This window comes from Aquila chrysaetos, chromosome 11 (assembly GCF_900496995.4).
Source record: "Aquila chrysaetos chrysaetos chromosome 11, bAquChr1.4, whole genome shotgun sequence".
Taxonomy (NCBI): Eukaryota; Metazoa; Chordata; class Aves; order Accipitriformes; family Accipitridae; genus Aquila; species Aquila chrysaetos.
The window spans coordinates 27,525,105-27,550,092 of NC_044014.1; positions in this window are offsets into that span (position 1 = coordinate 27,525,105).

The window sequence follows — 24,988 nt, forward strand, 5'->3', positions numbered from 1 at the left end:
TTCTTCCATCAGCATGCCTTGTTTTGGGCACAGGACAGACATTTGAGTAGTTCAGGTTCTGCCCCTGGCTCTTCTACAGACTTGCTGGCCATGCCATTCTGTCTCATTGTCTGAGTGTCTTTTTTTTTCATGAAATTACTTTAAAATAAAACAACCTACCAATTCTACTAGTCCACTTTTGTACCTTCTCTGGAAGACACAAGTGTAATATAATTACAGCCTACTTTGTAACACACTTCAAAAAGTACATCGCAATGGCAGTAAGACACTGTCTGGCCAGCCCAGCCCAGCCTAGTTCACCCAAAAATTCAGGAGTGAGAGCCCAATAGAGTAGCAAACTACTACTGTTATACTCTGAGAATGCGATACATTAACATTACATTTATTTCTTTGCTCTGCAGTAGTGTCAAGGCTTAGAAAGCCCTTATGAATCTTGTGTCAGTAATTTATGTTAATGATGCTTTAAAGCCAAACTCATTACTAGTAAAATTTCATGCCACTCCTTTTCCTTCAGTGGTTTTTCATTCATAGGAACAGAGATTATGGTCCACGATGTTCTTGAAACATGCTAAAATGACAGTTCATGGGTATCTGAAAAAGAGTTTCTTGATCCAAAAATCCAGGATTACTTTTCTGCCCTGAAGACTGCCAATTCATTATTGCCCTAATCAGAGCACGTGTAACTCAAAACTTGACTTAGATTCAGACATAGCCTTTGTTTCAAACCTCCTGCACCACTAACATCTGTTCTATTCAGTAGGATTTTTCCATTTGGATCCTGAACAGCTCAGCCATCAGCTGTCTCTGGATGTTCTCCAGACTAACGCTGCCAGTACCATGCGGTGTCCACCTCTCTGCACCTGTCTGCTCCTGCAGCCCAAAGCGGGCAGAGCACCGAGGCAGTGCCTGTTAGTGCAGAGCAGGGCATGGACCATGCGCCTGCCTGAGGTTTGCATTGCCCTGCGCTAGCAGGAGTTGACCAGGAGGGAGATGTGGCTCCTCTGAAGTCATTCATTGCTAACAGTTCCAGCTAGTGATAAATCCCTGTGCAAGTTGTGGTCCGGTTTCTCTCCTGATCTGTATTATGATGTTGATAACCTCTGTACCTTAAAGGATACTAATATGATTATTTTGCCAGTGGTATCTACAGAGCCTATTTGGAAAAAGAGGAGTAAACCAGGGTAAGATAAAGCCATCTTGGGGGGAAAAAACCCACTTGCTTGGGTGGAATTAGAAACTTCTGAAACAGCAGCTAACTAACTAACTGGGAGCAGGTAGCTTTTAAAAAATATTCTAAATAAAATCTGGTAATTGCTGTCAGTTGGACCAACAACCTAAAAGTTTGCACAACCTGACTCAGTTTCCCTTGTACTAGTGCACTTGCACTATCATCTTTCCTGAATTATTCACTTGCATGATGGCAGCGTTCAAAAGCCCAGCTCATGATTGTGTCCCTGTTGTGCTGGCTACTGTACAAACACAATGTAGGGAGAAAATCTGGTTTTGGAGTGACCACTAACATCAACATTTTCAATATACAGAGTATGGTTAACTTTCTAAAACTATTTTACTAAGTCAATCTGTTGCAGATTTTTTAAGCATCAACTAGTGAATTTGCAGCAACAATTTGAGGTTGATTCTTTAGCTTTAGTGTTCTTAATCCTTTTTGTCATGTGCCCTTTAATTTCCCTTTGCAGCAGCTCATCTCTCGTTTTAAAAGTCTCCTTTAAGAGCTAATGTTAAATACGTTCATGAACTGATGAACAGTTCTACATAATGCTGCTAATGATTACTTTTATATTATGCTTATTATTCACTTGTCAAAGGCCTGAAATCATAGTCCAGATAAGAATATCAACCATCCAAAGTGTAATGATATATTTTCTCATTTCTTGTTTGTTATAAACTACTGTCCGGTTCGCAGAAGCGAGGAGTGTTGGTGCCAATACGCATTAAAAATACGCTGAACTTCCTTAGGTCCGGATATCTTTGCTTAGTGTAGATGTACTTTTTCTTTGTAAATTACAAGTTACGTTAGTGCAGAAACATCCGAGGTAAAACAAAACAAAAAATTTCTAACATACAGAGGACATATAGACCTGAGTCTCTATGACCTTTATGAAAATATAGAGAATATAAAACAGATTTGAGGGGTTCCAATTCCAGTCTAATACTATTTGCCTTGGTTTAAAGGATTCATCAAAGCCCATGGCAAGAGTGAGTTGTTTCTACTGTATTTGTTTAGAAATTTGTTTGGGAACAAAATAGAATATTTTGGAGGTTTTGAGGGTTAGGAAAGAGAAATTCTAAATTTTGCTCTAAGCACAAGGTGATGCAAAGTTTGATTAATCTGTTTAATAAGAAACAATTTATGTTTTTAATTGATGCCACTGTTCAGACTGTTGGCAGAAATCTTTTGGAGGAGACAAAGACACTCCTTATAGAGATGTCCTTAATTTTAGGGTTTTTGAAGTTACTTCAACGTATCAGGTGTGTTAAGACCTGTTTCCATGTCCTCTCTTTTTAAACGATAAATGGCAGAATAGTCTGGAAACTGAGTATTACTACTAGCCTGCAGTAGCCTCTAGTGGCCTGAGGCAACTGGTTGTATGTAAAATACAAATGCTGCTAGCACCCATGGCTTTTCTTTTTTAGCTACACATAGGTTAAACATATATTTATATCTGCTGTATTTGAGATAATACTTGGTCTGACGCCAGTTTAATGCAGAAGTTTCATGTACATTTTCAGCAGAGCAGGAAAACAAGTCTGAATTAGAATTTCTGTTTATCATGCTTGAGCATTAGCTACAAGGCCTATCCTGAAGATGTAGTCAGCATAACAGAACGGATATTAATTCTGCATGAGTCCACGCTCAGTAACGGCTTTCAGGTCAACCTCTTTATGTCTAGCTAGAGTATGAAAGATCCCCAAAACACATTGCTGGTGGAAAGAAACACAAACTACCTTTTATGCATTTTATTAAAAGTATTAAAAAAAATTAACACTAAGAAAATGCTGTCACAAGTGCTAGGCTGAACAGCAAAACAAGCATTTTCTAAAAAAATACAAATCAGACTGTGAGGAAATCAACAAGCTGGTCTTAATACCAGTTTAGAATGCAATATTTCATTAGTACCAATGAGTCTTATAAACTCTGAAGAGCGACTTATGAACATGGCTGTTCACAGAGTTAGAAACCCTGAAAAAATAATTTTAACTGGGTCAACCAAATGTAGATTGAGGATTAATGAGTATTTTTCTGCTAAAATCAAACTCCTGTCTTATTTTTGAACCACAGAATCAGAGCCAAATAGAAAGCTTCCACTCTTGAAGTTATATTGTTGTGGCTAACACTTTCCTATATTTTCCCCTTGGTAGAGATATTACATTATGGGTCTTAAAAGAACACTCTGATGAGTAGAAAGACAATAGTTGAGAGCCCTACATTTTACTGAGTATTTTTATGAGATTGTTTCAAGAACATTTAAACCTTTGTCTGATGTCTTCCTTGTGTAGATGTTATAGGATCATTCAGACATACGTACATACAACACACTTTCACACTCTATAATCAAAGGATAAAAGCCTTGTCCATCTCTCAGCTAATAAAAAACACAAGACAAAAATAGTAAAAAGAAGTAAGATACAAAGCATAACCAGGTGTTGGTCAACTTTCAAGATCGTAATCTCAGGATTCCTGATGACCTAGAACAATATTCAAGAAGCCAGAAAGTGCTGGTACAATGCTTTTAGCTAGTGGTCTTCTTTCAACAGAGACAGACACTGGTCAAAGGCTAGGGAAGAATCTTTCTCAATAAAATGATTACTTTGTTCCAAGGCGATTTGGTCTTGGATTTCTGGAAACTCCATTTTCCTTCATATAGCTTGTTGAATTGAAAAGCAAAGCTTCTCTTCTTTATCCTTAATTCCTATGATTTATGAGTATTGCTCTCTCTGTCTTACTGCATTTCCATTCAATCTTTTCAAACAAATCAAGTGTGAAACCCGGGTCTATGCAACTCATTCCACTAAGGTCTAAGATACATCATTCGGGTTTTTTTATGAACATGATAAAGTCAAGCTTTAAATTTTTTTCCTTTAAGTCAAGTCTTTCTCTGTAGGGTCACAAGCAAAAGTGAGAGATTGCTTTGGTCATTTACAGTACCTTTATTAAGCACCTGCTTTGACTTGAACTCTGGAGAAGTTTCTCTCCCACTACTAACTCTACAGGGATCTAGAAAGTCATTTCTCATTTCATCATCTAAGTTAGGAGCCTAAAGTAAAGTGCTATGAATGCTCCCTGTCTGTCACAATTTTACAGAAATGTAACCTCAAGTTGTGTTAAAATAACGAACTAAGAAGACCTGGCAACAGCCAGTCACTCAGTAGGTGCCCACAGGTAAATTAAAACAAAGTATTAGCACTATGTAACCCAGCTGTCATCATTTGTCTTGCAAACAGCAACATTAGATAATCTGTATTTTGGAACTAATGCATAAATCAAAGTTTTTGCATTTGAAAAGAATTTATCTTGGTAGCAAAAAGTTATTACCCATGGGAAAAAAAGAGTCACTTGAATTCTGTGTTCCTATATAACTTGCTTGGTTTATAATTGTGAATTCCCCAGGTTTTATGTTATAGTTTTAAAAGAAAAGCAGAACTCAAGGGAAGAAGGAAAGGGAAATTATGCCAGGATGCACTTTCATGATTGTTTTCGACCAATATAAATTCACACAGATACCAAATGGGATAACCCCACTCTCATTGCACGTGCAATGTCTTTTCTTCTGTTAGCACTCATCTGACAGAGCTTTGTGGGCAGTCAGATCACGTACTGATCCTGAAAAAACTATCCCTTTTTCATTTCTTGGATTAATTTTCATTCTTTCTTTTAGAACCCTGGACAATCATAAAAACACAAGTGTTTACAGAAGAAAAGCAGCAGGCATATGCAACTGAAGGACAAGAAGGGACTGTCCCTTTTGACAGAAGCATGGACTTAGGTCAATTTTAATTGAGAATGAAAATACTCCCTTGCTTAAGAGAAGTATGGATAGGATTTAATTGTCTGATGAGAATCCATCAATGTCTGTGTTTACATGAGGAAACATAAATAGCTACTGCAGAATAAACTGTTCTGAAAGAGTTAACTACATGACCTTCCTGTTCCAAAGTAGAAGTCACTGTCATCTTAGAAGAGTTACTCCAGAATATTATAATTTTTTAATATAGCATCTCCATGGAAAATTATTCCAAAAAAATTGTGTTAACCACTTTCCTCAGAAGACTAGAGATAAAAATATTGTTTGGCTCATAAGTAGTACTAAGAACGTACTCAGCATTGATTTCCTTCTTGGGTGGTTTGCAAAAATCAGGCTGTTTACATGGTGTAGATAGAGTATACAGGCATTTTCTTGCTCAGCACCTGATAACTCGCCTTTGCTCTTTTGTGTTCTGCTGAACTGTAGATGCTTAGTCTAATTGTTTGAGAGGGGAATCAAATGTAGTCTGATACTTAAGAAGCCCAGGAACAGGTCTAGTGATTTAGTATTACATATAAAACCATTAATGCAGCTCCACACCTCAGTAGAGCTGTAGTTCCCAATTCGTAATCCTTCTTAAGACTGGAATAGACTAACCCAAATGTGTGCACACCTCAGTGCTCAGATTTTCAAGTTGCTTTGTTACTCATTAGCATTATGTGAAGGAAAGGGCAAAGCAGTCTGGATAGTATAAAACACACACTTCACTACTGGAACATTGCCCGGTCCTTCAGTCACATTCAGTCAAGCCTCTTTGAGTTAAAAATAGTTCAGCTTGTTTTCTTTTCTCTTTCTTTTTGTATACTTCTTGGATCTTCTTAGAACCAAAAGTAAAAGTGATGAAGATGCTAGGGTGGATCTTTGATGGCATACAGAAATCTGTAGAAATTACATTAATTTTTTTTGACTCAAAAAAATCTGGAATGTGTGGTCCCTGGATTCCCTTGGAGTTGGGTATAACTCAGACTTACCTGCTAGATAGCATGTCTGGTTTAATTAGGAGGAAAATTGTATGTTCAGAAATGGTAAAAAATACAGTATTTCCACCTCCTTTAATTTTCTAGCAAGTCTTGAGGCAGCTGCTGCTTTTTCAGAAGTAACTTAGCTTTCATTTGAAAACTTGCAAAGCAAGGTTCTAACTCCTGCACTTAGAATATGTGACTGGAAAGCTTGGATTACCCATCGATAATAACTAACAGGTTTTTAAGATAATACAAAGAGAACAGCTGAAGAAAAAAAAACATTGTGAGATGTGACTCACATTTTTATTATTTTTAATATTTGGGATTGGCAGAAGCAGGAAGAGAAATCTACAAAGGGGACAGGATTAAATACATCCCAGGTGTCCTCAGCCCCGAATGGTTGATGACTTTATCTAAATAGATCTCTGATATTCACAAGAAGTGACAGGATGATCCTGTTGTAAAAGCACAACTATGTCCCATAGCACTGGGAAACTGGAGCACTGGATTTTATTCTGCTTCCCATCTTTTAAAAACCAAGTCAGGCATTGTCCACAGTGGTGTACACTCTGCAGGTGAAGACGATGATCTCTCAGGAAAGCTTAGTCCTTTATCTTTGCATGTCTCAGTTCCATATACATTAAAGAGAGATAATGATAATCCTTTCCATTTCTGGGCTGGTACTGCCTGTCTATTTTTAATGCATAATATAAGTTGTGTGGATACTTTATAACCAAATATGACAGTGACTCTTTAATCAGGATTGTGAATTTATTTCATAAAAACTAAGTATCATGGAACTCTTCTGTGACAAATAAATGTGTGTGATTGTTATAAGGGTAGAAGGAATCATGACAGTCACTGAACTGTGTAACTCAAGTTGACTTGCGTAACTCATGCACAGAACCTTTACTTTAAGTAGTATTTTCATAAGGTCCCTAAGGTCCATAACTTCTGATTTTGTTTTATTTGTTTTATAAATATGGAAGTTGAATGTTCTGAGAAATTGCAGTGAGTCAGCAGTGGAACCAATAGTTCCATTTATAGTGTATGAAAAGTTAATAAATGATTAGTGGATGTTTTAATAAATAATTATAGGTTGTTTATAGGAGGGTCAAATGTGACTTATAACCATCTTTATCACTTACTACTGATGTACATGGAACTATCTGCAGCCATCTATAATCACCACAAAAGCTACAAGGGCTTGCAATATGCATTAAAGAATCTATTAACCACATATTAACCCTCTATAAACCATTTCAAATGGATTCTTAACATGAAGTGTGACTAACTTAAGCTCCAGGTTCTGATTTTAAGCTCTGGCCTGTGGACTGTCCTATGCTGACGGTGTGTCTTTAAGACCAGTATGTCACCCTAGATACAGAGCTGCGACTCGTGCTTTGTGATTTTGTGCCTTACCATCATTATTTGTGTACTGTCTGTCTGCGCCTTTTCCAGCTATATGGGAAGTGATGCTTCAACAAATAATGGACAACATTCACAACAGGAGGCTTCATGGGTTTATTACAAGCCCTTGGTTACATCTGTAAAATGTCAAGAGCAGTGGTTAACCACCAGCTCCGCCATTATTTCTTCAAAACAACTGAAATGTGCTAAAATGAACTATCCAACATATTACCCACTTTTTTACTTTTGTTACTGACAGCTCATTATATATAAACATATGCTGGTCAGATATTTTGTGTTAAATGCCTGCTATCTCTCCATTTCTGCTCTTTAGAATTTCTTCCTTATTGGCATGTTTGCAGCCCAGCAAGTGCAGTGGTACTCACGGCAGTCTAGAGCTCAACACTAGCCAAGTGCTTTAGTGTGAAATGTGTGTATGTGAGTGGAGGGAGCGGTGAGAAATCCCTGGACCAACACGTTGTGTGCCAAATTCGTCCTGGGAGGAGAAGCCTGTGAATGACTGATGAGCTCAAATACAGGGTTAAGCAACTGTGCTGTAACTCCTTAACTGAGACATTTGAATCTCAAGCTGTTTGTCTCAGTTTGAAATGAACACACAGAAATATTGAAACATTTAAGGAATGCAGAGTTGGCTCAGAACTCGGCACTGTTACTGTTGGTATTACACCGGTGGTTAGTAGTAATTCAGGACAACTTAGGGTTATTGTACCACTCCAGTGACTGCTTCCAGGCAGACCAGTTTCAAACCAACTGTGCCTGCAAGCACAGCTTTGTGAGACCACTGCTTTAATTAACCAAACCTCTCTTATCTTATGCAGCGGTGTGTGTTAGTAGTTTTCACTTCAGAGTCATCTAAGGGAGGCATTCTTTGTGGGAACTGCATTTCACCTGTGCTGACTTCTCTGAGATGCGCTGGTTTAAGTGTCAATACTGTATTCTCACGTCTTTTTTTTCTCCTTATAGGGGCAGGCACTATGAATTAGACAATAGTGGTTTTCTCAGTGTGATACTTGTTTAATCCCGCAGATTGTATTTTTACTTCACTACCTATAGACTGAGGATGCTATTTCAGTTATTTTAAATTCTTTCATTCATAATATATTTCAGTAGCAGCTGGAGAAGCAAAACCAAAGTTATTTTAAAATCTCTAGTATAGTTAGGGTTATCATGACTGAAACAGCTTCTGTGTGTTTACATATGTGAATGGAGTTGATATGTTGATTGAATTCCTGCTATACAGATATCAACATTATAAAAATTGTGACGGTGACTGACAGCAGCTAATGTGCTTTTGATTGTCAGCTGTTGGAAGAAAGTCATTGGTAATCAAATGGATGAGAAAATTTTGTACTTAACTCTTTGCATTTTCTTCTTAGTTCAGATTTGCAGTATGCAAGAGTACAGAATTTTACAAGACTATTTGTTCTATGCACAGGACTTTTTCACTGAAACATTAGGACCAGGGGTAGATAGATGGCTGATGTTTGAGAGACTGCACAACCCTAAATTTCTTTTACCATCAGGGAAATGTGCTCCTATGTATTAACATGCTTTTTTTCCCCCTGTTGCCTATAGAACCGATGATGGTGAAATCTACCAGCTGTGTTGGTATCGTTGATGTTTTTCTTATTCCACTATTGTCATGAGTTATTTTTATATTCTGCTTCTACTACACAAATGTCAAAGTCAGTGTTGACTGACAGTTGTGCATTAATACTAGCAGCTTACAGTTTCACTGTTGTTGTTATATTGCTATAATACCCTCACTAACACCACTTAAGCTTAAAATTACTAATGGTACTGGTAAAATATACATCTACTGATACGTATACCTGGGTGCAAATTTGAAAAGGTCATGTGAATTTTAGAACATCCTGCAAATTTAAAACTAAAATTGCTTCATGGCAGAATTATAACTAACTAGACTTGTGCCTCAGCAGCTTTAAAAAATTTTCCAGATTTGAAGCTTTTGATGTTAAACCAGAGAATTCTTTCATCACTGTGCAAAACACCTAGCTTAGCCACTTGAAAACAGTGAACTCCCATCATAAAAGAATGTGCCTGCTTTTCTGACATGCTGAGCACTTTCTCCTCTCACCATCTTTTAGGAACCGAGTAAAGACAAGATTCACAGAACCTGAGTGGGACTTGAATGACATGTTGGTCTGTGCAGTCTCTCTGCACAGGTGTGAATTTTGACCAAAGTGCTGAGAATTTGCTCAAATTGCTTTGCAGTTAGGACAGTCATCTGGAATCTACTTCAAGAGAAGGAAAATTGTATGCACAGCTAGTACATCGAGATAATTTTACTTTTAAAATCATAGTCACAGCTTACATATTTGAAAGAACAGATGCAGCTCTGCCCTGCAGCAAAGCCTTATTCTGCATATCATGTGATTGTTATATTAGGAATATATCCTGCTTAAAAATAGAAATGCCAGCTGCACAGTTTTGGTAGTAAAGAAATAAAAGTCATTATTAATAGGAATGTTTATCATACAATTTTCAGTCATTCAAGTTTCACTAATCAAATCCACATGACTTGCACCAACATACCACACCCCCTTAAGCAGTGAGTATTAGCATATTGGAAGAACAAAAATCCTGATGAGTATTTGCACTGTGTTTGCTCAGGAATGTAATGGAAACTAGGTGAAAGAGCAAGAAAGAGAGAGACTTCTTGAAAGGATGGCTGTCTTTTGGCAGACGGTAATGTGTAGCTGTCTTCAAAATTCCCATGGAACTTCAGAGAAATGAAAGGTGCTAGTCTCACTATCCTGGCACAACTGCGGTTGGGTGAATTGTGTCCTACTTGTTCAAATTTCTCTTGAAATGAGTCTAAGGAGTGAATGTATGTTTAGTGATATCATTTTTATGAAAACAAGACTGACACTAGGAAATGTCCGAAACTTTCATAAAATAAGTAATTTTCATTCTGAATAGTCTTTGTTCAGATATTTGTTTATTGCAGAGGCAAACCTAGTGTAAGATGAACTGGCGTTGAAACAAAAATTAATGTAGTATGAGACGTACAAGGCACTGTGTGCTGTTTTCAAACCTGCATCTCTGCCACTGGTTGCACTGCTGATTGCACTACCAGTTATGGGATTTCAGCACTGCGCCTGCTCTACTAGTATTGACATACTTTTACATCTCTGAAGCAACACGAAGAGGTGTGATTTTCCTGCTCTGGTGCTTTTTGACTCTCAAAATCAAATGAAATCTCTTGTCCTGTCTAGATCATTTCATTCTCTCACCCCATTTTATTTCACTGCTAGTGCCCGACAGTCAATGGAAAGCCCTTAAGTGGACTACAGACAGATCCTGGGTAGCTGCATACAGAATTATTTCCAAACTGGAAAAAAAACCCCACCAAACAACAACCACAACAGCAACAAAATCTGCTTCTTAAAAGGGAGAAACAAAATAGGAAAATGTATCAATTTCCATGATTTTTTAGTCCACTAATTGTTCTAAAACATACTTGTGACTTTATGCCAGGCACTTTTGCATCTCAGTAAAAGATACTGGTTGCTGCTGCTATTGCTAGAGAAAATTTTAAAATACTGGGAACTGATTTTAAGTATAAGCACAGAAAAAAATGCATTTATTGCCTTTATTGTATTTTTTTAAACTTAGTTTGTTGTTCTGCAAATATTTCAGTGCTATAATTGAGCAGACTGCAAAGGATTTTAGGTGAGAGAAACTAAAGCTCGTAAAAGGCCACAGCAAAACACTTGTAGCTGGTGTGATTGCAGTTCATGTGGAATGTGAACAACTTTGGATCTCTGCTAATAATGCATCAAGACAGAGAGGCCGAGAGGGAATGTGTTCTTTCTGAGCTTCCTTAGCATCACTCAGCCTCCTAAACAGGTCACTAAAAACTAAGCAAAGCCGGGTCAATTAATACATAATTGTGGGCAATATTTCCTCTTCTTTCCATGCCCTCTGCTGATATAAATTGAATTTATTTATCCAGCCGATACCGTGACATGCTATCAAAAGTTATGCTGAATGACAGCTTCTGGACATTAACAGTCACCTGATAAAAAAAATGAAGGAATCCAAGAGTCTCAAAAAACAGAATTTCTACCACCACAAGAACGTTGTTTTCTTCCTTTTACTGTCTTGCTTTATACCCTGTTACCTCCCTCATCCTAGTGCAGCTGTGACTGAGAAAATGATAACTGTTTGAAAAGATGCACACTGTGGGATTTTTTTTCCAGCTTCTGACCTTTCATTCCTCCTGGAACAGGCAGACTTTGGACAGGAGCATTACTCCTGAAACCCCAGACCACCACAGGTGGGCAGCAGGCAGTCAAAATGACCAGTGTCAGGATATAAGAGCAAGAGAAAGGCAGCTGGAACAAAACTAACTAAGAACTTGTCAACCCTAAGGCCCTTTCAGTTTAGCATGTGATTCAAAATCTACCTGCGTCACAGAAGTCTTCCAATTACAGTGGGATTTGAGTCAGGTTCAGGACAATAAATACCACTGAGGCCCAGCAGTTGGGAGAAGATACAGCCAGGTGCTCTGGTAGAGCTGCTGGCGTACAGTTTGTCTAGTGATAACTAATTTAGTTGCAAGATGAACGGGCCTAATTTCAGGATGAGGGACAAGCTGCAGTCAGCCGCAGCTTGGCCAAAAGGTGTGCTCTTTAAACAAGATTGAATAGCTCTTCAGTTCCAGGGAAACAAATAGATTAAAGGGAACCTGCATCATTTGGGTGAGAAAGATGTAGAGAGAATTTAAGGAGAGAAAGGGAACTGGAGGGGGGATATTTCCAAGGAAGATATTATCGATTTCCAAATGTGGGTCAGTGCCTGAGAGTTGTATGTTTACAAGCAGACGTTCCATAAATTCCATGTTTTCCCCTATGAAACTAAAGCTTTATAACAGATATTGCAAATGGATGAAATAAGAAATAAATTATTTTTAACAACATCTTTATTTCCAGCTGATTCATTGGTATAGTGGTATACACAAAGTAGGTAAACTCAACCTGTTGGTGTTCCAGACTGGGACTGAGAATGGGTGAAATCTGTTATCTAAATTTCAAGTGAGTAAATGGATATCACATTACTGAGCTGAACCTTCACCCTAGATTGAACTTTTTAAAGTTCGAGCCAGTTTTTTCTCCCTCGAATTCATGCAGCACTGTCCTTTTGCTTTAGGCCAGAGTAGACATGAGAGAAATTAAAAATCACCAGGGAACAACATTTGAGTACGGTTGGAGGTGCAGAAACTGTCCAAAATCTCTTGTGAAATTGTCTCTGAGATTTCTAGATTTCATTTCAGGCTCTAATTTTCCAGCTCTTTTCTGTTAAGTAGCTGAAACTGGAAGTTGCTGATCTGAACTGGACTTGTCCATTGAAAATTTCCTGCTTGGCTTTTCAAAGTCAAGCAGGAATCTTCTTAAGGTGGCAGGAAAGCAAATATATTTGTTTACAAACTTCACTTCTCCAGCGAACAGTAGCTACAACAAATTGTTCAATCCAGGATATAATAAAACCCGGTAATGTTTTAAGCAAAAGCCTTTCATTTTTTCCAACAGTTAAAGTGCTGGCATGCAGTGCTCATTGTTTAACAATGGAAAACATCCAGCTCTTCTTTCCTGCTTCTGTGTGGTCTGTCAGATACTTATCTGAAGAAAAGTGAATTGCAACTTGCTGCTCAGCCACAACATGGACATACTGCACCCCTTGGGAGGGATTATATATATTCAAACCAGAGAGAATCTCCTGCACTGGTTTTTCCCCTCCCATGTGACAACTCTACTTTTTAAATACAAGAAACTGTTCGAAGCAGGCTAGCTGTGGAGGCTGCTTTGATGTCCTGCCATCACACTGAGCTGTGGAAAGCCTTCTTGTTGTCTTATGTAGGGAGCAGTTGAGGATATCAAAGGGAAGATGGGATGTTAAGTTTTTATTGATGAATGTTTAATAGTCTGGGTTGTAAGCTGTCATGAGTAATGCAGTAAAAGGATTCATTCTGAATCTCGCTGTTTGCCATACAGTGCCTGAAAGTGATTAGCCTTTAAAGAGTACAAATCTTTATTTTTTTTTCTCCAGCAATTTATTTTCTGCAGCAGATTAAAAGAAATCTATCATGATACTTAGGAGAGAGTCAAGTGGGCACATTAGGTTAATACACCAGCCTCTCAGCTTGAGACCTGAGTTTGAATCAGGTTTACAGCAAAAAAAGCAATGAATTTAGCACTGTTTTCTGAAAGCCTACTAATGTGACAAGTTTGGCCACGTCCCACTGGGCTTAGGGTCATGCATCTCATGAGGTGCAACTTTATACCTCGTAAAACATGAAGTATGTTAATTGAGCAATGTGCAGAAACACTGGGCAGAGTCCCCAGAATACAGCCAGAAGATAGCTGAGGAGTGATCTGTTCCCCTTCCCCCTGCCCCGAAGAAACCCAAGTAACCCTACTTTCCTATCTCCTGGAACACCAAAGTTTTAAAACAAAAAAAATGCATGTAAACAAAACCATTTTAAAACCACTGGTCTCTTGTTCCCCGCTCCCCATTGAAAAAATGTGCTCAGTATAACATCTAACACACACTTTGAAAATAAACCTGTGCCAATACAAGGGAAATTCTGGGGAACAGAGTGGCATTCATATCGCTATAAGTTAGTCCTGTAAATAAATGCTTCTAGAGATGCAGAGCAACCCAGGCATGTTCCTGAGGGAACAGAGAGTGCATGAGGGCCGAGAGAAAGAGGGTAGAGGGAGAAAGAGATGTGAAATCATTGCAGGAGATTGCATGGCTGGTACATGTTTCATTAGTATGCCAGGTAATTATGAACAGATAGTACGGGCCTGAGAGGTCTGAGTGATGCTTGATAAAGCTTCAGGAAGCAAAAAGTTTTCTTCTCTTATACCAAATGTGATGCAGGAACAAGGTTTGGTTAAACATGAGCTCTAACCAGCCATGGTGTAAGACAATTTAATTTACAAAGTTTTAGTGAAGTGCAAATGCAATTGTGAGAAAGATGCCAGATAAAACAGCCCTAGGTTCAGGCCCACAGTGTATTTTGTTGAACTCCATTGAACGTATAAAAAAGCTAGCATCATCCTTTAACTGCTGCCCTGTTCTGTAGAGAGCAGTTTTTTGGATGAGGAAAAAAGATGATTATTCTTTATGATTCCTAATCAACCCTTGATCACAGCTAATTTAGTGACTTTTGACAGCATGAGAAGCATTTGCATGCTGTGAATCCATATTTATCCACTAAGAAATGGATTGAGATACTCCACTCATGCCCTCCTAGATTTCTGAGCAGCCATCAGATAGATAATGATTTTTGTTCGCTACCATCTGAGCTGGTGATGAAAAGCTTTCTCAGTTTAAGGTCATGTTAGCAATAGGTTAACCTCCTAATTACTGTCACTGTCACAATGTTTTTTTAAAAGATCACTTTTCTCTCAGTCATCCTAAAAAAACAGCACGAAACAATGATCTTGTATGAGATATCCCAGAAAAACTCTGGCTTAAACAAAAAAATCTAATGGCCATGCAAAGCTGGGGAGGAACGAGAATTCTGCACGTGTGTGTCATTTATTGGATGTGTGGGGATAAACTTATGCACAGAGATACGTATGTGCCTGTGTCTTACACACCCACAATCTCTGGTTTATACATCTGTGCAAAAACACGTGACTGAAGATCTGTACCGTCCCTTTGTTGTCTGTGTACTGATTAAAGGCAGATGGAGTTTCCCTTATTTGGAACAAGGAGTTCTGGTTTCTGTTTTATTTTCACATTTTAAGAGAGACTTTGTTTGCATAAAGAAAACTTCAGTAGAGCATGATTTAACAGTCAACTCTTCAAAATACAGTGAGCTTTACATAGGCATCTTGAAAGGCAGACTTAGAAGGGTGATAAATATTTAGGTGGACCCAAAGATTAACTGAATACAGTTCTTAGTCTCAATTATAGAAGGCTGTAGTGGGAAGAGATGACAGGATTTTCCCCAAATATTGTTTGGGATTAGAAGACCCATGGGGATTTTCCCTTGGATGACAGGCTGTTAAAGTCTACTTAGAAAGTGCACAATTTTCATTACTTTCCAAAATACATGCTTCACTACATCTCTGATTCTTTTCATTCTCTGCAGATCCATGACAAAGTGTCTCACAGTTCAGTGGTGAATCAAGGGGAAACAAAGAGCTAATTAAATTATCATGAATTATTTTCTGTAAATTATATATGTTATAACAGTTCTTTGGCATAGGCATAAAATCTTATTTTAATATATGTTTATATATCAATATACATGAACAACAGGAATATTATTATTACTAATTTAAAAAAAAAAAGTGTTTGTAACAATGCTTTCCAAGTTCCTTTCTCAATAACAAGGACAAGCACTGCCAAGTGGCTCTCTGATCTTTGAGAAGACAACTGGAAATTAGAAAAAGTCCTGAAGACCATTATGTCATTGGGATCTTTCTCAGGCAGAGCAAGTAAGCTTCAGACAGAATACTTCTTGATACAATAATTGAGCTTTTCCAATGCATGTCAGATAAGGATGATTAAAATTTTTTTTTCAAAAATTAGTTTGGATTGGAAATTATTTTAGATTGGAAAATATTTAAGCAAATGTTCCAGAAGAAAGATTGGAAATTATTTTAGATTGGAAAATACTTAAGCAAATGTTCCAGAAAAAAGAAGTCTTATTTCACAAAAATCTATCCATCTTTCAAAAAAAATTGTATTTTGATATTTTTAGCTTGGTTACCTTATTTTGCTATTCTAGTCTCTGGGTTGGATTCTCTGTCTGAAATGTATCACCTATGAATGCCCAAGTAAGCCCAAGACTGACTATGGTAATGTAACACAGGGGCTGAGCAAGAGAGGAACCTGTCAGCATCATGGCAGCTTCTGCCACAGAAGCAAGACTTTTCCCTTGTAATGCCTCATTTCTGTGATTCTTGAATTTGCTTTGATTTAGTGCTTGTCTTTTAATTTTCTGGTGTACAGACCTTAAAAAAATGCTCAGAACTTTCTAGCTGCTTTCCAGATTATTGGGAAATAACGTCCACTGCATTTTCTTGAATGAGAGCTAGGCTGTTGGGTTATCTTTACCATCCAGGCTTTGGCTAAAGCTATGGTGTTATCGTATGCTAATCAGTGTATTCCAATATACTCATACCATCTAACGCAGAGCAGTCAGTGAATATTTTATCATACACTGTTGCCTTAGGCCTTTAAAACATTTTTAGAACATATTTGCTAATACATGTCAACCACATTCCTTTTCTCAGCTTTTAAGCAATGCCATACATGGCCATGAAACGGAAGGTGGGTTGGTGCTGAACTCATCTTGGAGCCTGATCCCAGATGTTTTTATATGCTGCATAGTAGCTACAACTTTCTTCACAGTTTATATTGACTTTATTACACTTCATTGCAATCTATTTTAAAAATACAAACATTCCCTATTTCGCAAGTACTTTTAAGTGACACACTGAAAAGTAAACAGTTGGATCTAGGTCTGTCAATTATTATATGCTGGTTAGTCTTTTATTTGCAATAACTATATATTAAACATCATGCAAGATCATATAAAGTAAGCCTGTAGCTAATCTTGATGGACAAAAATGGTGCCCTCGCAAGCACATCCCAGAATGGTCAGTTGCCTCTGGCACTACTCTCGTTTTAATGGTAGTGGTTTTTTCACTTCTATATGTTGATGGTGTCAACAATAAAGTCTTCATGAAAGAACTGCTGCAACTTCAAAGTGCAACTCCTTGGCCCCTGCCTTGCTGGAAAATTGTTCCCTTCCTTTCTTCATTTTAACTCTGACCTTGAGTTTATATTCTTGGTTACAAGAGTCCACTGAACAATGTTGCCCCTTAACACCTGATTGCCAGTGCCTTTATTAGTAAGTGAGTGTTCTTGATGCCTACAGATCTCCATGGGAGTTACCGAAAATACTCAGCTGCTTAAGAAGTAAACAAGCAGAAGTCAGGTCCACGGTCTGCATCCAATTCTGTCACAAGATAACATTTCTCTCATTCCAGAGAGATCACTTACCATTTCAAAGACTTACAGTTATGGCACAACAGCAGAGAAATATTTTTCTGGGCAGAAGTGGAAGAGAGTGTAATTCTGCTTTTTTCTGCTTTTTGTATATTCATTTGCAGACACCAAGGCTCCTCTTCAGGGTACTCATTTAAATCTCTGTTTGTCTTTAAGGAAAGATGTAAACCTAGTCAGCAAAACTCAAAGATTTCTGCTGAACAGGACTAAATGGTTTATATCAAAGCTCTTGTTGTTCAGTCTCATTCTCACACCTAGTGGCACTACTCCTGTACAGAAATTAGGCACAAAAATAAATAGTCTTTTAGGATTAGGACCTACATACATAGTCCTCTCAATAGGACAGTTCACCCACTGGAAAAAAGTAGAAAAAGGTGTCATAGAAGATAATAATTAGAGGAAAAAGAGTGTTTTTCCATTCACTTGCCTGGTTTGCTAATGGAAGGATATCTTTAAAGGCAACAGGGTGCTTCAGTTAGGTGTGAGCATTGTTTAAAGCTTTTTTTTTTTGCTATGTGTATGTGTGTGTGCCAAGCAAATTTTAATTGCATGTATAGGAGTGCTTTTAAGCAGTTTCTAAAGTTAATGAAATAATTGATTTGAGTCATTAGAGCAAAACCTGATAACATTTTAGATGTGTGGGTGAGCCTGGATATTGACTAGAAAAATTGTTTTAAATTTGTAAAAAGGAAAACAAAAAAGTGGCAGGCTTTAGGTTACTGCAGATTTCATTACCTTGTCCAAGTCTATGTCTACAAGTACAGCATGCAAAGATGACTAACATCAAGGGCTGCAGAGGGAGTAATGTCTCTGATACAGCACATATCTGAATTACAGTAGTACACCTGAAGGCTGTACCATCTATGGGAAACACAGGCATGTGGGCTGGTGTGGGGATGTTCCATTAGTTTCAGTGAAGATATAGGTGGTTTTACCAAGCTCAGATTTTCCAGGACAGCTTAGAGGGTGAGAGCTAAGATCTAAGGGCCTCTTCAGTCAGCATCACCTGGTCTTATAATGTTTATGCAGCCTCCCTTGCACACATCCACTGCACAGCAGACTCTGGCCTTAGATTTATAGCAGTGACAATGTGGTCTGGGCCTCCTAACTACTCACAATCATTTTGTAGTTGCATATATAAAAGGAAAATTTAAGGAAGAGAAATGTCTGTGTTTTGAAGTAAGGAATTCTGCTGACACTACAAATTCTGAAAGCACAATGTGCTCAGTGAAAGTACTTGAACCTTGAAATAGAAATACAGACCTCTTAATTAATCTCTCTGTTATTCTATAAAGTGCAAAGAAAACTAATACAGAGAATTTTCCTGTTAATTACAAACGGAATCTCTGTGTGTTTGAGTGTGTGACGGGGAGGAAAATGTTGGACCAGGGCAACACAATATTACACTTCCTACATAATTATGTAGGAGGGGTAGGTTTATTAGGCTGCAGTAAGCCATTATTTATGCGGATGGAATCTTTATTAGAAAACTACCTTTTAGCATTGCTCTTGTTCAAGTTGTAGCAGAATATCTCATCTAAATCTGTTCTTTCATGAATATATAGGCTTAAATTATTTTCCTTAAAGAGAAATTGGCCATACAAAAAAAGTGGCATGCACTTTCTTTAATCTTCGCTGTTATGGATTCAGCTGTGCTGGATCATTTTTCAATTGCTTAAAATGTTAAAATTGCTTCCTTTTAAGGTGCTACTGCTAAGGCTGGGAAACATAATTAAGGGCATCTCCTTTGTTTTGCTGGTCAACATATGGAGGCATTGTTCACTTTCTTTTCATGCTGCCTAGCTGAGTCTTGCAGCACAAAAGGAGGATTTTCTTGCTGCCCTCAAGCCACCTCTCATCTTCTCCAAGGTGAAAGTGGCAGGTCAGTGAAAGAGGTCCACTGGCTAGCTCTAGATTGTGGGTCATCATTTAGTCCTAATGGTCATGCTGACAGTGACTGGGGCTCTCCACCAGTGATCGTTCCCTGAGCTGCAGCACCGTTGCAAATTCCCACTTCAAACTTCTAGGACAACTACCTACCCAAAGTGAATCCCATCTACATATCACATGGGTAGACAACCTTTTCAATGGCTAAGTTCTTTAAGGTCCCTTAGCGAGGCCCATCTAGTATTCACCTCTACTTCACTCATCTGTCTAACGCATGCTTTGTGACATCTAAAAGTCCCTGCTCACTTCTGTCCTTCATTTTTCTACACTGATTTACCCTCCCAAAAAGGGCACTCAAAGAGATGTTTTTCAGGAACATATGGGTGCCCTGTGCCACTGTCACAATCTATTCTCTCCCTGCATGATGACTTCCATGACCCTGCTGCAGTCAACCCAGACCTTCTTGGCAGTTTCTGAAAAGATGTGATTTACTGAAAAGATGTGACAATATAGTCATCAATTACCATGACAAAGGCTGCATCAAGTGAAAATGTTTTGCCCTGTGCCAAGAGTCTGAATAATGAATGATGCTGCAGTTTGGACCCAAACACAGAGGTCCCTTACCCTACCTACTTTTCTGTAACCAATATTTGGTTCAAAAGCAAACCCCATTTCTAATCTTTCCCTGAGAGCAGAATAACCCAGAAAATTCACTGGCATCCTGCATAACTCCTTATTTGTTATTGAGGTTTTTCCAAGAAGATGGAAGGGGTTTTCCGCTAGGAAGACGTTACTCAGAGAAGATACAGCAAAGAAGCCTTAATCAAGACTTCCAGCTCACAGCAGCCAGCTGTCACTCAGACACAGAGAAGTATTGGCACGCCTTCTACAGGGGCTGACCTCCCTCCACCTGAAGAAGTCCCAGTCATTAAATGGACCAGAGACTGACAGATGAAGTGCCCTATTGGCCAAATACATAGTGCTAAATAGCAACTCTTACTGGAGTGAGGTCTATGGTGTTCCTTGGGAGGACAGATGTACTACAGAGGCTACATAAACTGTGCATGGGCCAAGCTATCAAAAGCTTTCCTTGGACTGGTGGCTGTTCTTTGGTTGGAGAAGGCCCACAGCCACATCAGTATGCCAGACATTTATTCTCTTCCCTGGAAATATCAGGGTCAAAATACAGGATACCTGTCCTCCTCTTTTGGGATCATGTACCATCATAAGCTCTACAGCAACTTCCCTGATAAGGATCCGCAGTGGTTGCTCATTCCTGGGGCAGGAATGCATCCAAATCTAAGTAGGAGTGACTATTCATAGACTTACTGTCAGTTTTGTTCTGTTTATAACTCTGATGATACAAAACTGCTTTTCATCTAAGACTTTAAACCAAGTTAGCCCATGAATTAAAGTGGCTGTTTCAGAAACGCTCTCCAAAATATGTTCTCAGGAGTAATATACCTTGTTGAAGAGAAGTACCTATACCACCTCCCGCCTCAAAACTGCCTGCCATCCCCATCACTTGGACAAGAAGCTGACAGTGGACCTAGATGCTGATGTGATGATGAGGTGTGTGAAAAGGATGCATGTTCTGCCTGTGCCATGGAGCCATTGAAAAGACACTGTGATTTGGAGTGGCAGGACATTTCGTGAAGACCTAGTGGTGAGAGCCATGCCACAAAACCCTGTGGGACATGGACTGGTAGATTTAGGCAACCCCCACCAGGCACACTCTGGGATATGGTTCATCCAACCCCTGGAGCATTGTTTAAAGGCCCTGAGTTACATTTTCTGGATTTCCATCTAGGAAGCACACAAGAATCCTGAAGATCATTCCACAGACTAGGTATGGTTAGGGCATTTGGCCTTGAGGATACCATCACAGATGCTATAAAAGGGCAGCTGGGATGCAGCCTAGGTTCCCAACTCAGTTAAAGGGCTAAAGCTGGGCAGAGTCAGTACTCCCAAGTGACTAGCCAAAGATCACAAAGGAAGATCAGTGGATGCAGGTGTGACCAGGATAGTGGAAGCTATAAGAGCTATACAACTGCTTCAATAGTATATACTCTGGACAGGACAGTATTAATGGAGGGGGAGCTCAGGCTCTTTTTCTCTCCTAGCAAATCTGTGCCCGCCCTTTTTCCCCATCTTCTCAGCAGTGCTTTGTTCCAAATTATGTTGCACAATTTTGTGGTACATCTGATTTCTCATCTTACCAGAATGTCTCACAGTCACAAATTTTGTGATCTGTGTACATTCCTCAGGATAACAATATAAAACAATCAAGGAGGGATAAAATGGGTAAATGTAATGTGCCTTGTGAATGAAATATTGGCAGAATGGGATGTGTTGAATCTTGCTTTTCTTCTGCCCCACAGGGGAGAAACTGAATTAATTCATCATTTTGCTTAAGCATGGAAGAGGGCACCATTAAAGAAAGCTTAGAGGAAAGAGAATTAAAATGATAGGGCACAATCATTTTAATCACTTGGGCTCAGCTTCATAAAAAGAGGTGAAATTCCTTTTCATTGGTCTTCAGAGTGCATGGATTTCATGCATGATTCCTCATTGACTTCTCTGCTGTACATAATTAAAATCTTCACGATTTTTTTTAGTATGCCCTATATAACTCAGTGAATGCTGTATTGAGAAAGACTTGCACTGTTTTGGTATTTTTCTTCTATCATTTGTTCACTGTCACCCTCCAAGAAAGTAACAATTACTGAAATAAACACGTACATACCAGAGTAAGACAACCTCCTGTGCAGCAATACCAACTGTTCCTGACCTGGCAAACATCTGCTAGAATCAAGAAACACATTCTTCTGAAATAGAAAGGGGGTGAGAAGTGGAAGGGATAAAAAAGCAACACCTTTCTGGAGTTCTACTGAAAAAAACCACATGCATTGTTTGTAACAAATGAACATCAGTGTAAGGAGCAGAGAGAGATTTATTTAAACAGGCAGCCTCTAAGCCCCATCGGAGGAGGTGGACCTCGTCCCGGCAGTAGAGCTCAGCTATTTCTAGTCCTCTGGCCTTCTCCTGAAATAAAGTGACAGCTACTGCTTTGTGACATTGCTTTACCAGCCACTAAACTGGGACATGGAAATAAAAGGATTAGTTATGCAGGTGACATAGTTACACAGAAACTGGCACAACGGATACCCCTTATGTGGGATATAATGTCAGAATCGATACGTGACCATCAGACCCTGAACCTGGGTTAGTGCTGGCCTTTGTCTTTTGTTATTTGCCATCAATCTTCCTCAGGTACTACACTGTCCTAAGCAAGTCTCTGAAAAGGGATTCTCAGAAAGAGGGCTGGACTGCACACAGTAACCACAACTGGAAAAAGAAAGACTGTCTTGATGTCCCTCCAAAACAGGGGTGGGGAACAGGAAGCCCTCACTTGCCTTCCTACAAGTCAAAAATGAGCCAGTAACTGCTATATGCATAAACTGTACCTGTATGAAAGTGTTAAGTATGATTAGCAAGTAGACACATTTATGTGAAATCTAAGCGTTATTATGTTATAAACAAAAAAAAAAAAACGCTCTGGGATTTGAAAGCCCAATGAGAAGAGTACCTGCTTAATCATGAAGGACCAAAAACCTGTTTAGGGCTTAGTGAAGCACGCAGCAATCTTTAGGTGACTTCCTTTGCTACCTTGGCAAGAGTTAACAGCTAAGTGGCATAGGCAGAGTCAAACTAGGCAGGGACAACCACTGGGAGGAGGATTAAAATTCCTTTCTGTCTGAATTAAGGTGGGTCAGTGGGGTAAGGGAAGCCTTGGATCTGGATGGGGCCCCATGCAGGCTGCGATCAAGCCCTGCACAGCTGCTCACTCAAGGGTCTCTCTTGTCATCACACCCTGAAGCATAGGGAGCCAGTCCTGAAAACACAATTTGGGTAAGAATGTCAGTCAGGTACAACAGTTGACAGAAAGGTCTTTCGGATTTCATCTCAGTGTAGGGGGAATTCACTGTGGCTTTTTTTGCTTTTCTGTAATGTGTGTTGTCAACTAAGTAAATGTTTCAATTATTTTGGGGTAAATAAAGACTTGTCTTTCCTTTTACCTTAATCTGATTCACATCACTGCAAACTCGGGGTAAGAGGCGAAAAGCCAAGGCACTAAGGTCTTGATCCCCAAATCCATCATTGTCAATAGGAGTGTTCCCATTCATGTAAAATGATTTCAGAATCAGGCCCTAAGCTGTTGTGTCTCTGTATACAAACACATTTCTGTATCTGTGTGAATATGTGCTGATGTGTGGATGTGTATAATGCTTTGTGTATGTGTGCATATATGTGTGTATTTACATACACATTCTCACAAACACAAATATATATTTAAGATTTACAGTTCTGGAAAACCTAGTGAATAATGTAAATGATTAAAGCAGATGCCTTGCAGAAAATATTGTTCAGACCCCCTCATTTAAATTCAGCCTCTTATTCACACTTGGTAATACACTCTGCTGTATGAATTATGGATTCCTGTTTTTATCTCTCACAGTACACATGAATGTTTGATAAAGATTGTTTCCAATATTATATTTTGTCAAAATGCTCATCTAAAATTCAGTCAGAAATACTTTCCAGTAATTATGCATTGACTTAGCACTGTAAAAAAAAAAAAAAAAAGAAAAAGAAGAAAGCCAAATGATATTATCATTGTTTTTCCTGAATATTTGTGCTAAATAAGACTAAGAGACTGACAGGATTTGCAGCCAAAATTCCTTATTTATGCTCCATCCAAATGGAGCCAAGGCAGCTACAGTATGTTTTTCACACTGCTCTACAAATGCTTCAGCCTCAGCGCTTTGTCTTGTGAGGAAAAAGGCTGCTTTTATGCTAAATTATTCGTAATGACTTTGTGAAGTGGATTAATATCCAGAAGGGGTCTGGATTCACACTGGAGAAATATCAAATTTACTTCCTTAGGGAATCAGGTTAGTCTTATTATAACATTCCTAGGGAAGAAAAAAAAAAAAAAAAAAGATGTGTTAGTGTCCACAATAATTTTTGCATTTATTTTGTTTTGCTGTGTGTGAAATCGCAGCTCCTGAGGAAAGACCTAACTAGAGAAAAACAAAATGTATTTTCCCATTTTAGCTGGAAACCTATGTCATGGTGTATAGTGCTACCCAATCTTTGTACAGGGTCCTCTTCGATTTTACCAGGCTGTGCAGGGATCAGGTGTCCAGAAGGGAATCTCTTTGGCTATATCTGCATTCACAAGGAAGGCAGCACAGTAGGCACGTATCTGCAGCTTGAAACAGTGGCTGCTAAGGACCTGGTACATACAGTGTGTGTGTTTGGGAAAGGAGGGTTCTTTAGGTTAGCTCTAGTCTAGTTTCATGGACTGACCTCCTATCATGAACTGGCACACATAGGTACGCTCCTGGAGTGCATTTCCCATTTAGTTTCATTTGAAAGGAATCCAGTGCTCTCCAAGAGCAAACCAAAACACAGGAAATGAGGGAAACTGGAAAATTTGGTTGAAAAGGACAAGCCTTATCTCATCTGAAATGTTAACATAAATGTACACATTGAATTCAGCAGGCATTGGATCAGTCCTCAGACGAGGCCATCAGTTGT